Source organism: Gopherus evgoodei, unplaced genomic scaffold (assembly GCF_007399415.2).
Source record: "Gopherus evgoodei ecotype Sinaloan lineage unplaced genomic scaffold, rGopEvg1_v1.p scaffold_33_arrow_ctg1, whole genome shotgun sequence".
Classification (NCBI taxonomy): domain Eukaryota; kingdom Metazoa; phylum Chordata; order Testudines; family Testudinidae; genus Gopherus; species Gopherus evgoodei.
In genome coordinates this window covers 851,492-865,058 of record NW_022060005.1, presented here as the reverse complement: position 1 = coordinate 865,058, position 13,567 = coordinate 851,492, and positions in this window count along the sequence as shown.

Here is a 13,567-nt window from a genome sequence, read left to right as displayed (position 1 = left end):
GGTTGTCAAAAGAACCTGGTGGGGTCCAGTAAACCTTGGCTGGAGGGTGTCGTCACGAACGAACTTTTTGGCCCAGACGAAGTCCCCTGGTTGGAACGGGTGGATTTGTTCCTCCAGCGGCACGGTCTGGGAAAACTGCGAGGCTTTCCAAAGGGTACGGAGGCGAGCCTGTAGGGAGAGAAACTGACACGCGGTCATATGATCCCCTCCCAATAGTGAAACATCAGCACATGGTAGCGCCCCGCCTTTGAAAGGGGGGTGTCCATAGAGCAGTTCAAAGGGGGATAATCCCAATGCGCGGGTTGGGCGAGTACGAAGGTGAAACAGGACCAAGGGAAGTACCTGAGGCCACTTTAATTCTGTTTCCTGACAGTATTTAGCCAATGTAAACTTAAGTTCCCTATTCATACGCTCAAATTTTCCGCTAGACTGGGGGTGGTAGGGTGTATGAAAGGAGTGTGAAATACCCAGTCCTTGTTCTAAACGGCCAAGGACATGACCAGTAAAGTGAGGTCCGCGATTTGAGTCGAGCACAAGAGGGATGCCAAAACGGGGTACAGTGTCTCTAAGGAGAATCTTCGCCACTGTGGCAGCAGTACAATTAGCAGTAGGAAAAGCTTCGACCCAGGAAGTCAGAGGGCAAACCAAAACAAGGAGGTGCTTTTTCCCAAAAGCCTTTGGCATATCTGCAAAGTCAATTTGAAGATGTTGAAATGGAGCAGCAGGCGGAGGTCTTCCACCCTTAATTTTGTTAAGAGGCGGAGCAGGTCCATTACGCTGACATGTGCTGCATGCTTTCACTATTGATAGGCAATAGGGTTGAATGCCTGGAGCATACCAAAAGCGAGCGATAGTGTCCACGAGGGCGTGCGTGCCATAGTGACCCCCTTTATCATGGTGCCAGCGAACTGCCACGGGGTATGTGGAGCGAGGGAGGCAGGCTCGGCCATCTGGCATAAGCCAGGTCCCTTTGACCAGAGTGGCCCCGAGGCTCTTCCACGATTGTAATTCAGCAGCAGGTACTGGTACGGGGTGCAGTGGAGTAAAGGAGGAGGTTGCAATAGCCAATGTGGGCATGGCTAAAGGTAAGGTGGCAGCCTTCTTGGCGGAGGCGTCAGCCAGGGCATTCCCATGGGTAACGGGGCTACTATCTTTAGTATGGGCCCGGCAGTGAACTACAGCCAGGACAGAGGGTTTTTGGAGGGCGTCCAAAAGCTTGTGGATGAGGGGGAGGTGCTGAATGGGTTTACCGGCAGCTGTCTGGAAACCTCGAAACTTCCAGAGGTGGATATGACAATGCACAACTTCAAAAGCATATTTGCTATCAGTAAAAATGGTAACGGTCTTACCAGCGGCCAACTGGCAAGCTCGGGCCAGGGCATAGAGTTCAGCGGCTTGGGCTCCCCAGTTGCCTGGCAGTGAGGCGGCCTCTTGAATGTCCCATTCAGAGGTGATAGCATAACCTGTGAAACGCTTGCCATCAACATAGAAGGAGCTTCCGTCCGAGAAGAGGATGCAATCGGGATTGTCCAGTGGCACGTCAGACAGTTTGTCCCTTATCTGTAAGATGCTGGAAACTACTTCCACACAGTCGTGCTGATCCTGGAGGACTGGCAGGTCAGGAAGCAAGGTAGCTGGATTAAGGGGTCCACACCTTTCAAAAATTAGGTTAGTGTCTTCTAAGAGTTCGGCCTCTATCTGTTGCTGACGATGGGCCGAAAAGACTTGGGTTGTGCCCCTACGCAGAAGGGCTGACAAGGCATGAGAGGTCCAAACCGTGGTAAAATGACCCAGGGTTAGGCTCTTTGCCTTTGTGATCAGCAGGGCAGCTGCTGCCAGAGTCCGGGTGCAGGATGGGGTTCCCTGAGCGACAGGGTCGATTTGCTGAGAGTAAAAAGCAAGCGGGAAATGGTGGGGCCCGCTCAGCTGGGTAAGGACACCACTAGCAATTCCGCCCCTCTCGTGGACAAAAAGGTGAAAGGGTTTGCTGTAATTGGGGGGGCGGAGAGACATGGAGGAGGCCACACTGTCCTTGAGTAACTGAAAGGCTTGAATAGTGTCCGGGGACCACTGCAAAGGGTCAGGAGCAAGGTTAGCAGTGAGTCGGTGGAGCGGTTTGCTTAACTCCCCGCAGGATGGCAACCAGGGGCGACAGAAGCCAATTAATCCTAAGAAACCTCGAAGTTGTTTCTTGGTGTTCGGTAGAGGGCAGTTTTGAATAGTCTTTATGCGGGCTGGGTCCATCTGTCTTCCCTCTGGGGTTAACAGGAAGCCCAGATATCGGACCTTCTGTGAGACCCACTGAATCTTTTTAGGGTCTACCTTGTGGCCTCTGGTGTGTAGGTATAATAAAAGTGCCTTACCATCGATGCGGAGGGCAACTTCTTTGCGATTACCTAATAGGATGTCATTTACGTATAGGACCAATGTGGATCCCTGCGGACTGGTGAAACCTTCCAAGTCGTGGCGGAGGCACTGGCTGAAAATCGTGGGGCTGTCTCTGTAGCCTTGAGGAAGTCGTTGCCAGACATAACTTTGTCCCTCCCAGGTGAAACCAAAGAGATACTGAGAGTCTGGGTGCACAGAAATGCTGAAAAAAGCTGATTTTAAGTCAATAACAGTGAACCACTCAGCATCCCAGGGGATTTGGCTGATGATAGTAGCTGGGTCAGGAACTACTGCATGAAGAGGGACCACATACTGATTAACAACTCGTAGATCCTGTACAAAGCGCCAACGAACAGGGTCTCCGTCCTTTTTAGGAGGCTTTTTGACAGGCAGTATAGGGGTGTTACAGGGAGTGCGCTGAGGGCGGACTAGCTTTTGTGCAATGAATCCCTCGATAATGGGGCGGATGCCCTCCTGGGCTTCCAGCAACAGGGGGTATTGAGGGACTGACGGGAGGGTTAAGGAAGGCTTCACCTGAATCCTTACGGGCTCTGCCGAAAGGAGCAGGCCAACATCAGTGTCAGAAATTCCCCAGAGGGTTGAAGGCAAGTCAGTGAGGTCAGGGGAGAGAGAGGGGAGTGTTTTCCAATTACCCTGAGTAGGGGCCGAATCTCCTAACACTGTCATCAATAATCCTACCCCTTCAGGAGTGCAGGTTAAAGTAGCCTCAAGCTTACAGAGTAAATCCCGGCCCATCAAAGGGATCGGACAAGCTGGGGAAAAAAGAAAACGGTGAGGAAAACATTTATCAGCATAAACAACATTCAAAGGCAAAGTGAGTTCCAGAGACTGTGGGTTGCCCTCCACCCCAGTCGCAGTTTTAACCTCAGAGGATAGCCAGGGAGAGGGGGCATGATTTAAAAGAGAGAAAGTAGCCCCAGTATCAATGAGGAAAGAGACAGGCAGTCCTTGGACTGAAAGGGTTAAACGAGGCTCTTTGCTGGGAGGGGAGAAAGTGAGAAAGGAGCCGGCTAAAGACATTAAGGAAATAAGACCATCACATTGTTTGCCTTCGCCCCCGGGGTACCGTCATTGAGGAGGCTGAGTTTGCTGCGGCTGCTGCTGTTTCCCGTAGTTGATCCAGGCCTGGGGAATGGGCTGAGCTGGTGGTGCAGGGGTGTATTCCTCACTTGTGTAAGCATCTGCGGATGAAACCAGACCGTCTGGGCGTCCCCAGGGGCATTCACGTTTAAAGTGACCAGGCTGTCCGCACTGAAAACAATTTCCTGATGGCTGGGGTCGCCAGGACCCTCTTCCCCGAGCACCCTGGAATCCCCTGCCACAGCCACGGCCTTTGCCTCTAACACCGCCATGAAAAGCTAAAGCCATCAGCTTATATTCTTTCTTTTTCTCTTTTTTTTTACTACTTTTCCTTTCTTTCTCCCAGGCAAAATCAGCTACGTCCAACACTGAAGTGACTGACTCACCTCCACAACCAGGGCGAAACTTTAAGAAGTAATCCCTTACAGGGGGCACCGACTGATTCACAAAAAATGAAATAAGAGTAGGGTGGTCTGCTTCTCTCTCAGGATCCATCTGAGTGAACATTCGGGCCCAATCCAATAGCCTCGACCAGAACTTTCTGGGCGGCTCATCAGATTCCTGCCGAATCTGCATGAACTTAGCCTGATTAGGCGAGCGGCGAGCCATTTCCTTGAGTCTCTTTAACAATCGCTCTCTATCTGCTCGCAGCTGAGTCAGCCTTGGCTGAGTCCAGTCTAGGGGATTCCAGCCAGCGGCCAGATCCCGCCTATCCATCCAAGTAAGATTAACTGCATTGCTATCTCCCCATGTCCTTTCTGCCATCCACAGTCTACTACGTTCCTCTCCGGTCAAAACTCTACTTAACAACTGATCCACATCCGTATAAGTAGGATTATAACTTAAAAACAATCTTTCTAGAAGTTCTATGATCTTTCGGGGATTTTTCCCAAAAGACCCTGACAACTATCCCCACTCTTTCAAGTCCCATTCTAGCCATCCTTTATATTCCACAATACTAGCATGTTGTAACCGTCCTTCATTGCCCATATAAAGTTGATCGTGCACATGTAAAGGCATCTCTCTAACTATACTTTTATTACTCGCAAGAGATTTGACGGAGACATCCTCTGGGCTATCCTCGGGGGGGGGGCATGCACCCTGCCGTACCTGCTTGGACATTAGCCTAGTAACTACTCCTCCCGAGGTTTGCCCCTCCATTTCCTCCTCATCCTTCTGCAGAAATTTCAATCTGGTATCCTGCAGATTCCCCTCTGCTACAAGGAGAGAGTCCCCCTGCGGAGGAATAGGGGCAGGTGCAGAGGGGACCAGCTGACGAGTCAAAACACGCCGTGGTCTACACCCTTCATCGAAATAACCTGGAGGGGGTTCACTCTCGGGAGAGTACCTGACTGCCATAATTTTTAAAAATTTCCACAGCTCTGCTGCTGTGTCCCAACAAAACCAGTAACATAACTGTCCCGGATGGTCTTTTTCGATCTGGCTCTTTACTCCTCTTAAGGCAGCCTGTTCGAAAGAGCCATACGAAGGCCACCTCATCTCCGGGTCGGCCAATACCGCGGTATACCCAGTCCAATTCCTTACACATAGTGTGTACAATTTCTTCCTAGACATTCCTGTCTGTACTGGGAGTTTCCCTTCGTTCCATAACTTATTTACAATCCCCAACGGACTCTCAAGAGGCACGCTAGTCCCTTGACCCATGGTGTCTGACAGGAGCCCTCCAACTGGCGTTTACCCTGCTGTCCAATACACGACCCCTCAATATTGAATTGGCTGGGAGAAATCTCCTGTGGCGCCTTGCCAATTCATATATGAGTGGTCTGACCACTGGACAGAGGTACCGCACCAGAAGGAATCCCGGACGAGCCCCCAAATTGTTAGGTAATAATGCAAGTCCTCACTCAACTCTCCAGCACCCGAGTTCGTGCGGAGTTGGTATGGGCACACAATTCTGTCAGAGACCAGACACCAATGTGTTGATCAACGGGCTCACACTATCCCAAAAGCTTTAGAATAAGTGTGGCGCCTTTATTAGGGGTGAGCATCAATATTTATACACAGAAGTAAACAAAGTGATTAACAAAAGATAATGGTCATGCATAATCAATCAAGATTTTACAGGAAAAGCAAGTTTAACAAGTAAATGCATAGAGATAAAGGCTAATGGCTACTTGAGAAAGGGGGTGTCATGAGTAGTTTGCAGGTCAGTGCTTTGTTCGATAAAGGGTTCAGAAAGGATTATGCAGAGACGGCCAGTCTGGGTGTGTTTTGGCTCCCAAAAGTTCACCAAAAGTTTAGACCCAACACCCCCATTCAAACATCTCTGTGCTGTAACTGAGAGATGAACAAAACCTTCCAGCAACCACAAAGAAATGGAAATTGTGTTGGTAGCATAATATGCAGTACTAAGTAATTGGAAATGTGAGGCCAATTGGGATACATTGGCAGACCACCAGTGAAGTCAACAGAGCTGCTCCAATTTACAGAAGCTGAGAGACTTCCCTCCTGATCTGTTCCAGTCATCACAAAGTATTTGTGATTTAATCAGAATCATTTACAGAAATGTGAACACCGCAAGTTTCGTTAGGAAAACTATAGTTAATCTGATGATAAAATGGGGGTGAAATAGGCTAACATCTGGTGTGATACTAACCTGTTAATATAGTTCTGCAATACCATATGTTTTATATATCATGCTGTTGTTTTTTAAGTTTAAAATCAGCCTAGAGGCCAGATTCTTAACAGGTATAATTCACTGAAGCTCCATTAAATTAATGGAGTGAGGTCAATTTACACTAGTGTAACCCTTCTGTCCCTCTGAGTTGGCAGCAACAAGGGCTGGGTTCAGTTTCCAGGGGTTCCATTTTAATAACACCATGCATAACCGGCTCGAGCCCCCACCCAGTGACCTGGGACAGTTACATACCACACCCTCCTGGGCGCCTCTAGGAGGCAATACTTCCCCTCTCGCAAGCACGGAGTTTGAGTGTAGCAAAATCCTTTTAATAAAGGAAGGAAACAATGCGGCATCCCATTGGAGAAACACCACACAGAGGATTATAACACAAACCATAAGCAAAAACCCACCTCCAAGTATGTTTGGCAATGTCCTTTCCCCCTTAGGGTCTTAAGTCCAATCACCCCAAAGTCCAACAACCCAAAAGTCTCTGGTCAGTGCCACCCCAGAATTCAAGAGTTTATCTGCAGAGTTTTAACCCCCCCCCCAGCCTGGGTAGAAATAGGGGGGAGTCCACAGAGGATGTTAAGGGGCACCTTACATGGAACAGTGCCAACTGCTCCACCTCTCCGTGGAGTTCTGCTGCAGCCTTCACCACAACCCGCTCTACCAGCTGTGCCGCTCCTCCAGCTGTCCTCCAGCTGCAAACAACTTCACTTCACTCACTGTTCCATGGGCTGCTCCAACACACTGCAAACTGCTCCTCTCTGCCAGCCGCTTAACGATAGGTCTTCAGGCTCCCTCACTGGTTAACACAGCACTCAGTGATTTCAGCTTTAATAGGGGAGCCTTGGTTCTGATGCACCATTGGCCCAACATGAATTCAGCTCAGCAGTCTCTAGATGGACTCCTAATGGAATCAAAATTATCTCTACTCTTTAACATTGGAGAGAGAAGGATGTCAAATGTCAAAGGGGACTGGAGATGCAAGTGGAAACTCTGGCTGAGTTTAGAAGGGGATTTGAGCAGTTGATGGAACACAGACATGATGAGGCACAGGGGACAAGCTCAGACGAGCGGATAGAAGTAGGACCAAAGGACTTTGAGGAGGGGCTGCTGGGTGAGGAAAGTGGACGGTGGAAGCATGTGACTAGGAGAACCAGGCAGAGGAAAAGACGGGCCAGCGATGGAGAAATAGAACTCAGGAACAGGTTTGCTGAGTTGGGAAATGAAGATGGAGCACAGCAGGCTGCTGAAGGACAAAGGGCGAGGAAGAAGAGGCGAGCAGCTAGTCCTGCAGAAGGAGGGGAGGAGTCGATGGAGGCGACACCAAGTATGAGCCCTAGGAGGACTGTAAGGGCGAATACAAATCGAAAGGAATTGCGACCACCTGCTGTGGGGATAGACCGCAGAATCGCACTGTCGCCAGGAAAAGGCAAGTCTACGTGATTGGAGACTCTTTACTGAGAAGAGTGGATAGGCCTGTAACTAGACCTGATCGGGAGAACAGAAGGGTGTGCTGTCTGCCAGGGGCTAAGATACAGGATGTGGACCTGAGGCTGAATACGATCTTAGCGGGAGCGGGAAAGAATCCGTTGATTATCCTTCATGTGGGAACGAATGATACGGCTAGTTACTCGCTGGATTGTATCAAGGAGGACTATGCCAGACTGGGGAAGAGGCTCAAAGACATCGAGGCTCAGGTGATCTTCTGTGGGATTCTGCCGGTTCCTAGAGCGGGGCGACGAAGGAGTGACAAGATTATGGCGATCAACAGATGGCTTAGGGAGTGGTGTTATAAGGAGGGCTTTGGGATGTACGGTCACTGGGAAGCGTTTACGGATAGACGACTGTTCGCTCAGGATGGACTTCATCTAAGCAAGGAGGGAAATAGAATTCTAGGATGGAGGCTCGCCGACCTCATCAAGAGAGCTTTAAACTAGGAAGTTGGGGGAGATGGTTGGGAGATGTTCGGGAGATCTCCACGCCGGAATATAACCTGGAGAGGAAAGTAAACAAAGTGAGAGGGGATACCCTTGCGGTGCCAAGATTTGATCCAAGGAGGAATAGTGGAGTAGAAACCAGAGTAACGGGTGATGCTGGTGGTAGAATGTCTCTGCACGACGGGGGAAAGAATATCACTGATGCCAAACGCCGAAAATTAAAAGGTCTGTACACTAATTCGAGGAGCCTAGGTAACAAGATGGAGGAACTGGAGTTACTGGTGCAGGAAGTGAAACCGGATATTATAGGGATAACTGAAACCTGGTGGAATAGTACTCATGACTGGAGCACGGGTATTGAAGGCTATGTGCTGTTTAGAAAAGACAGGAAGAAAGGCAAAGGTGGTGGAGTAGCCTTGTACATCGATGATGAAATTAACTGTAGCGAAATAAGAAGCGATGGAATGGATAAGACAGAGTCTGTCTGGGCAAAAATCACACTGGGTAAAAAAGCAACTAGAGCTTCCCCTGAGATAGTGCTTGGCGTGTGCTACAGACTGCCGGGATCTGATTGGGATATGGATAGAGACCTCTTTAATGTCTTTAATGAAGTAAACACAAAGGGGAAATGTGTGATTATGGGGGACTTCAACTTCCCGGATATAGACTGGAGGACGAGTACCTGCAAGAATAATAGGGGTCAGATTTTTCTGGATGTGATAGCGGATGGATTTCTTCATCAAGTAGTTGAAGTACCAACGAGAGGGGATGCCATTTTAGATTTGGTGTTGGTGAGCAGTGAGGACCTCGTAGAAGAAATGGTGGTAGGGGACAACCTTGGTTCGAGTGATCATGAGCTGATTCAGTTCAAACTAGATGGAAGGATAAACAAATGTAGATCTGGGATTAGGGTTTTTGACTTCTCGAGGGCTAATTTTAAAGAGTTAAGGAAATTAGTTAGGGAAGTGGATTGGACTGAGGAATTAGTGGATTTAAATGCGGAGGAGGCCTGGAATTACTTTAAGTCGCAGCTGCGGAGACTGTCGGAAGCCTGCATCCCGAGAAAGGGGAAAAAAACCATGGGCAGGAGTTGTAGGCCAAATTGGATGAGCAAGCAACTCAGAGAGGGGATTAGACAAAAGCAGAAAGCTTACAGGGAGTGGAAGAAAGGCAGGATCAGTAAGGAAAGCTACCTTGGTGAGGTCAGAACATGTAGGGATAAAGTGAGGAAGGCTAAAAGCCGAATTGAACTGGACCTTGCAAAGGGAATCAAAACCAATAGTAAAAGGTTCTACAGCCACATAAATAAGAAGAAAACAAAGAAAGAAGAAGTGGGGCCGCTATACACTGAGGATGGAATGGAGGTTAAGGATAACCTAGGCATGGCCCAACATCTAAACAAGTACTTTGCCTCAGTTTTTAATAAGACGAGTGAGGAGTTTAGCGATGATGGAGGGATGATAAACGGGAATGTGGATATGGAGGTGGATATTACCGCAACTGAGGTAGAGGCCGTACTTGAACAGCTCGATGGGACGAAGTCGGGGGGCCCGGACAATCTCCATCAGAGGATATTAAAGGAACTGGCACGTGAAATTGCGAGCCCGTTAGCGAGAATTTTTGAGCAATCGATAAACTCGGGGGTTGTGCCGTATGACTGGAGGATTGCTAATGTAGTTCCTATTTTTAAGAAAGGGAATAAAGGTGATCCGGGTAATTATAGGCCTGTTAGCTTGACGTCTGTAGTATGCAAGGTCTTGAAAAAAATTTTAAGGGAGAAAGTAGTTAAGGACATAGAGGTCAATGGTAAATGGGACGAATTGCAACACGGATTTAGTAAAGGTAGATCGTGTCAAACCAATCTGATCTCCTTCTTTGAGAAGGTGACGGATTACTTAGATAAAGGAAATGCGGAAGATATAATTTACCTAGATTTCAGTAAGGCGTTCGACACGGTTCCGCACGGGGAACTGTTAGTCAAATTGGAAAAGATGGGAATGAATATGAAAGTTGTAAGGTGGATAAGGAACTGGTTAAAGGGGAGACTCCAGAGGGTCGTATTGAAAGGTGAATTGTCAGGCTGGAAGGAGGTCACTAGTGGAGTCCCTCAAGGATCGGTTTTGGGACCGATCTTATTTAACCTTTTTATTACTGACCTTGGCACAAAGAGCGGGAATGTGCTAATAAAGTTTGCGGATGACACGAAGCTGGGGGGTATTGCTAACACGGAGAAGGACAGGGATACTATTCAGGAAGATCTGAACCACCTTGTAAACTGGAGTAATAGAAATAGGATGAAATACAATAGTGAAAAGTGCAAGGTTATGCATTTAGGAATTAATAATAAGAATTATGCATATACGTTGGGGGCGCATCAGTTGGAAGCGACGGAGGAGGAGAGGGATCTTGGGGTACTGGTTGATAGCAGGATGACTATGAGTCGCCAATGTGATACGGCTGTTAAAAAAGCAAATGCGATTTTGGGATGCATCAGGCGGGGTATTTCCTGCAAGGATAAGGAGGTGTTAGTACCGTTATACAAGGCGTTGGTGAGACCCCATCTGGAATACTGTGTGCAGTTCTGGTGTCCCATGTTCAAGAAGGATGAATTCAAACTGGAACAGGTTCACAGATGGGCTACAAGGATGATCCGAGGAATGGAAAAACTGCCTTATGAAAGGAGACTCAAAGAGCTTGGCTTGTTTAGCCTGGCCAAAAGAAGGCTGCGGGGGGATATGCTTGCTCTATATAAATATATCAGGGGGGTTAACGTTAGGGAGGGAGAGGAATTATTTAAGTTTAGTACTAATGTAGGCACGAGGACGAATGGGTATAAACTGGATATTAGGAAGTTTAGACTTGAAATTAGACGAAGGTTTCTAACCATTAGGGGGGTGAAGTTCTGGAACAGCCTTCCGAGGGAAGTAGTGGGGGCAAAAGACTTTCCTGGCTTTAAGACAAAGCTTGATAAGTATATGGAGGGGATGTTATGATAGGATCGTTAATTTGGGCAATTGATCTTGGATTACCACCAGATAGGTCTGCTCAATGGTCTGCGGGGAGATGTTGGATGGAATGGGAACTGAGTTACTGCAGAGAATTCCTTCTTAGGTGCTGGCTGGTGACTCTTGCCCACATGCTCAGGGTTTAGCTGATCACCATATTTGGGGTCAGGAAGGAATTTTCCTCCAGGGCGGATTGGCAGGGACCCTGGAGGTTTTTCGCCTTCCCCTGCAGCGTGGGGCACGGGTCGCTTGCTGGTGGTTTCTCTGCAGCTTGAGGTCTTCAAATCAATTTTGAGGATTTCAATAACTCGGTCCTGGGATAGGGGTTGTTATAAAATTGGATGGGTGGGGTTCTGTGGCTTGCCTTGTGCAGGAGGTCAGACTAGATGATCAGATTGGTCCCTTCTGACCTATGAGTCTATGAGTCTATGAGTCTGTGGGGATATCAGATGCACCTGCAGAGGCAATGCAGAAGTGAGTGTGCTGCATCAGCTCGGCCTTGGGCTCAGGGCTTTGGCCTTGGCAGCTTCCGCTCCAGTCATGTCTCTGGGTGCCTGGACTGAGAGCTTCTTGCCCCGTGTGGGGTCAGCCAGTGCTGGGGCACTGAGCTTAGGACTTTCATGCCCCTCCCCACTCCTGCCGGTGCTCTGGGTGCCTGGGCTCGGGGCTTCTGCCTGGCATCTGCAGCGGGGGCTCGGAGTTTCCCTTGCAGTTCCTTCTGGGCCTCAGGGGTCCATTTCTCTGGATGCCCCGATAATGGTAGGAGCCAAGGTGCTCCCATGTAGTCATCAGGAGCTGAGATGCTGACAACAGCAGGGCCTCACCTGCACATCTGGAAACCTCCTCTAGCTTCAGAAAGGCTGTTGGCTGCTACTCTTGGAGCCCAGGTCTCAAGGCAGAACAGAAGCAAGTGTGACAATGCTGTGACCCCCCCCACAACAACCTCTGACCTCCCCCATTCTCCCAGTTTGGTCGGGACCCCCATGGTTACAATACCAGGAAATGTCAGGTGGAAACATTGAAATGGTGACGTTGGTCAATTTCAAGGCCAGAGGGTTTGTAAATTATTCAAAGTGAGCCCAGAATGTGGTAGGGACCTGGCTCTTATGGAGGCCCGAGCAGGTTTGTACTCCTAGTTCTCCTGAAAGGCCATGGAGAATTCCTGCTGCCTTAGAAACTTCCCAGAATAAGCTACCAGGACTGTGGGGAAATGAAGGAAACCAACCAAAGCCTGAGCTAGGATGGAGAGCATTGATCCAAGCCGTGTTTGAACCCTCCACCCCCACCTGCCTGCCTGCAGTGAAACGGCCAGAGGGACACTGATTTCTACTTGTGAACTTGCTACAGACTGTGGGCTTCAGCAGAAGCCCTACAGCCCATACTCTGAACTCTTGGATAAACAGCAAAGCTGGCTTTTCCAAAACCTTTCCCCCAGTACTCTGCATCCACTTGGGATTGTGCCCAGCAGGGGCTGGTGGAGGGGAGGGGAAGGGAGAGGAGGCCATGCAAATGTTGTGGCATCTGCACTACCCCCTAGAGACACACACAGCAATGCAGGGCATAATATCCAGGACAGTAAATTATTTGGCCATAACCTACAAAATCCTCAGTGTTGAAAGTCCAATTTCTCTAGAAAACAGTGAGAGAGAGGGGCTAGAGAGTTGCAGTAACCACCCGGACTTCCAGTCTCTGGCCAGGCACATCCCCCTCTCCACAGTTTGCACTGCTATTGTCTTCAAACTGGTCCTCCTGATCTAATGAGAGGTCACATCCTGGCCTTTAGGGACATTGGGAGGATCTTCCCTCTTCCCAGCTGCAGCATCACCCTCGTTAACCTGCCTGATAAGGATCCCGCCAGGGCTCAGGTAAATGGCATGTGGCATGACAGGCTCTTTGCTGAGGGCTCTTGACAGCGCCTGATCGAGATCTGAATCGGACAGGGACGTGCAGGTGCATTTCCTGACTTTTTACTGGACTCCTGGACTCTCTCATGCTGCTGTTTCAAACGTTCCTTCTCGCTCAGCACTGAGCAGCAGAATGCTCCTTCCCTTTGGCTGTGCGACACAGACATCTAGTCCTGCTGCTCTGAAAGAAACTGTCTTCACAGCTCTAATCCTGGCAGATATTGATTAAAATCTTGCCGTGCTTCTCTAAGCTCACGTCCACACTACAGGATAAAATCGATGTTATTAAAATCGATTTTATAAAGCAGGCTTTATAAAATCGATTTTGCGCGTCCACACTAGGGCCACTTACATCGATGTTGAGCGTCCATGTTCCCTGGCGTCCATCTTTTCCCTGAGCGTTGCACTCTGGGTACCTATCCCACAGTTCCTGCACGGGTCCCTGGCCTTTGGAATTATGGGTTACTACCCCAGTGCATGATGGGATCAAAGTCCCCGTCCTGGGTGGTTCTGGGTACAGCCTCCCCCCCCCTTCCTGTAAACGGCACACAGTCAGTTCGCGCTGTTTTTACTGGCTGCAGTGAG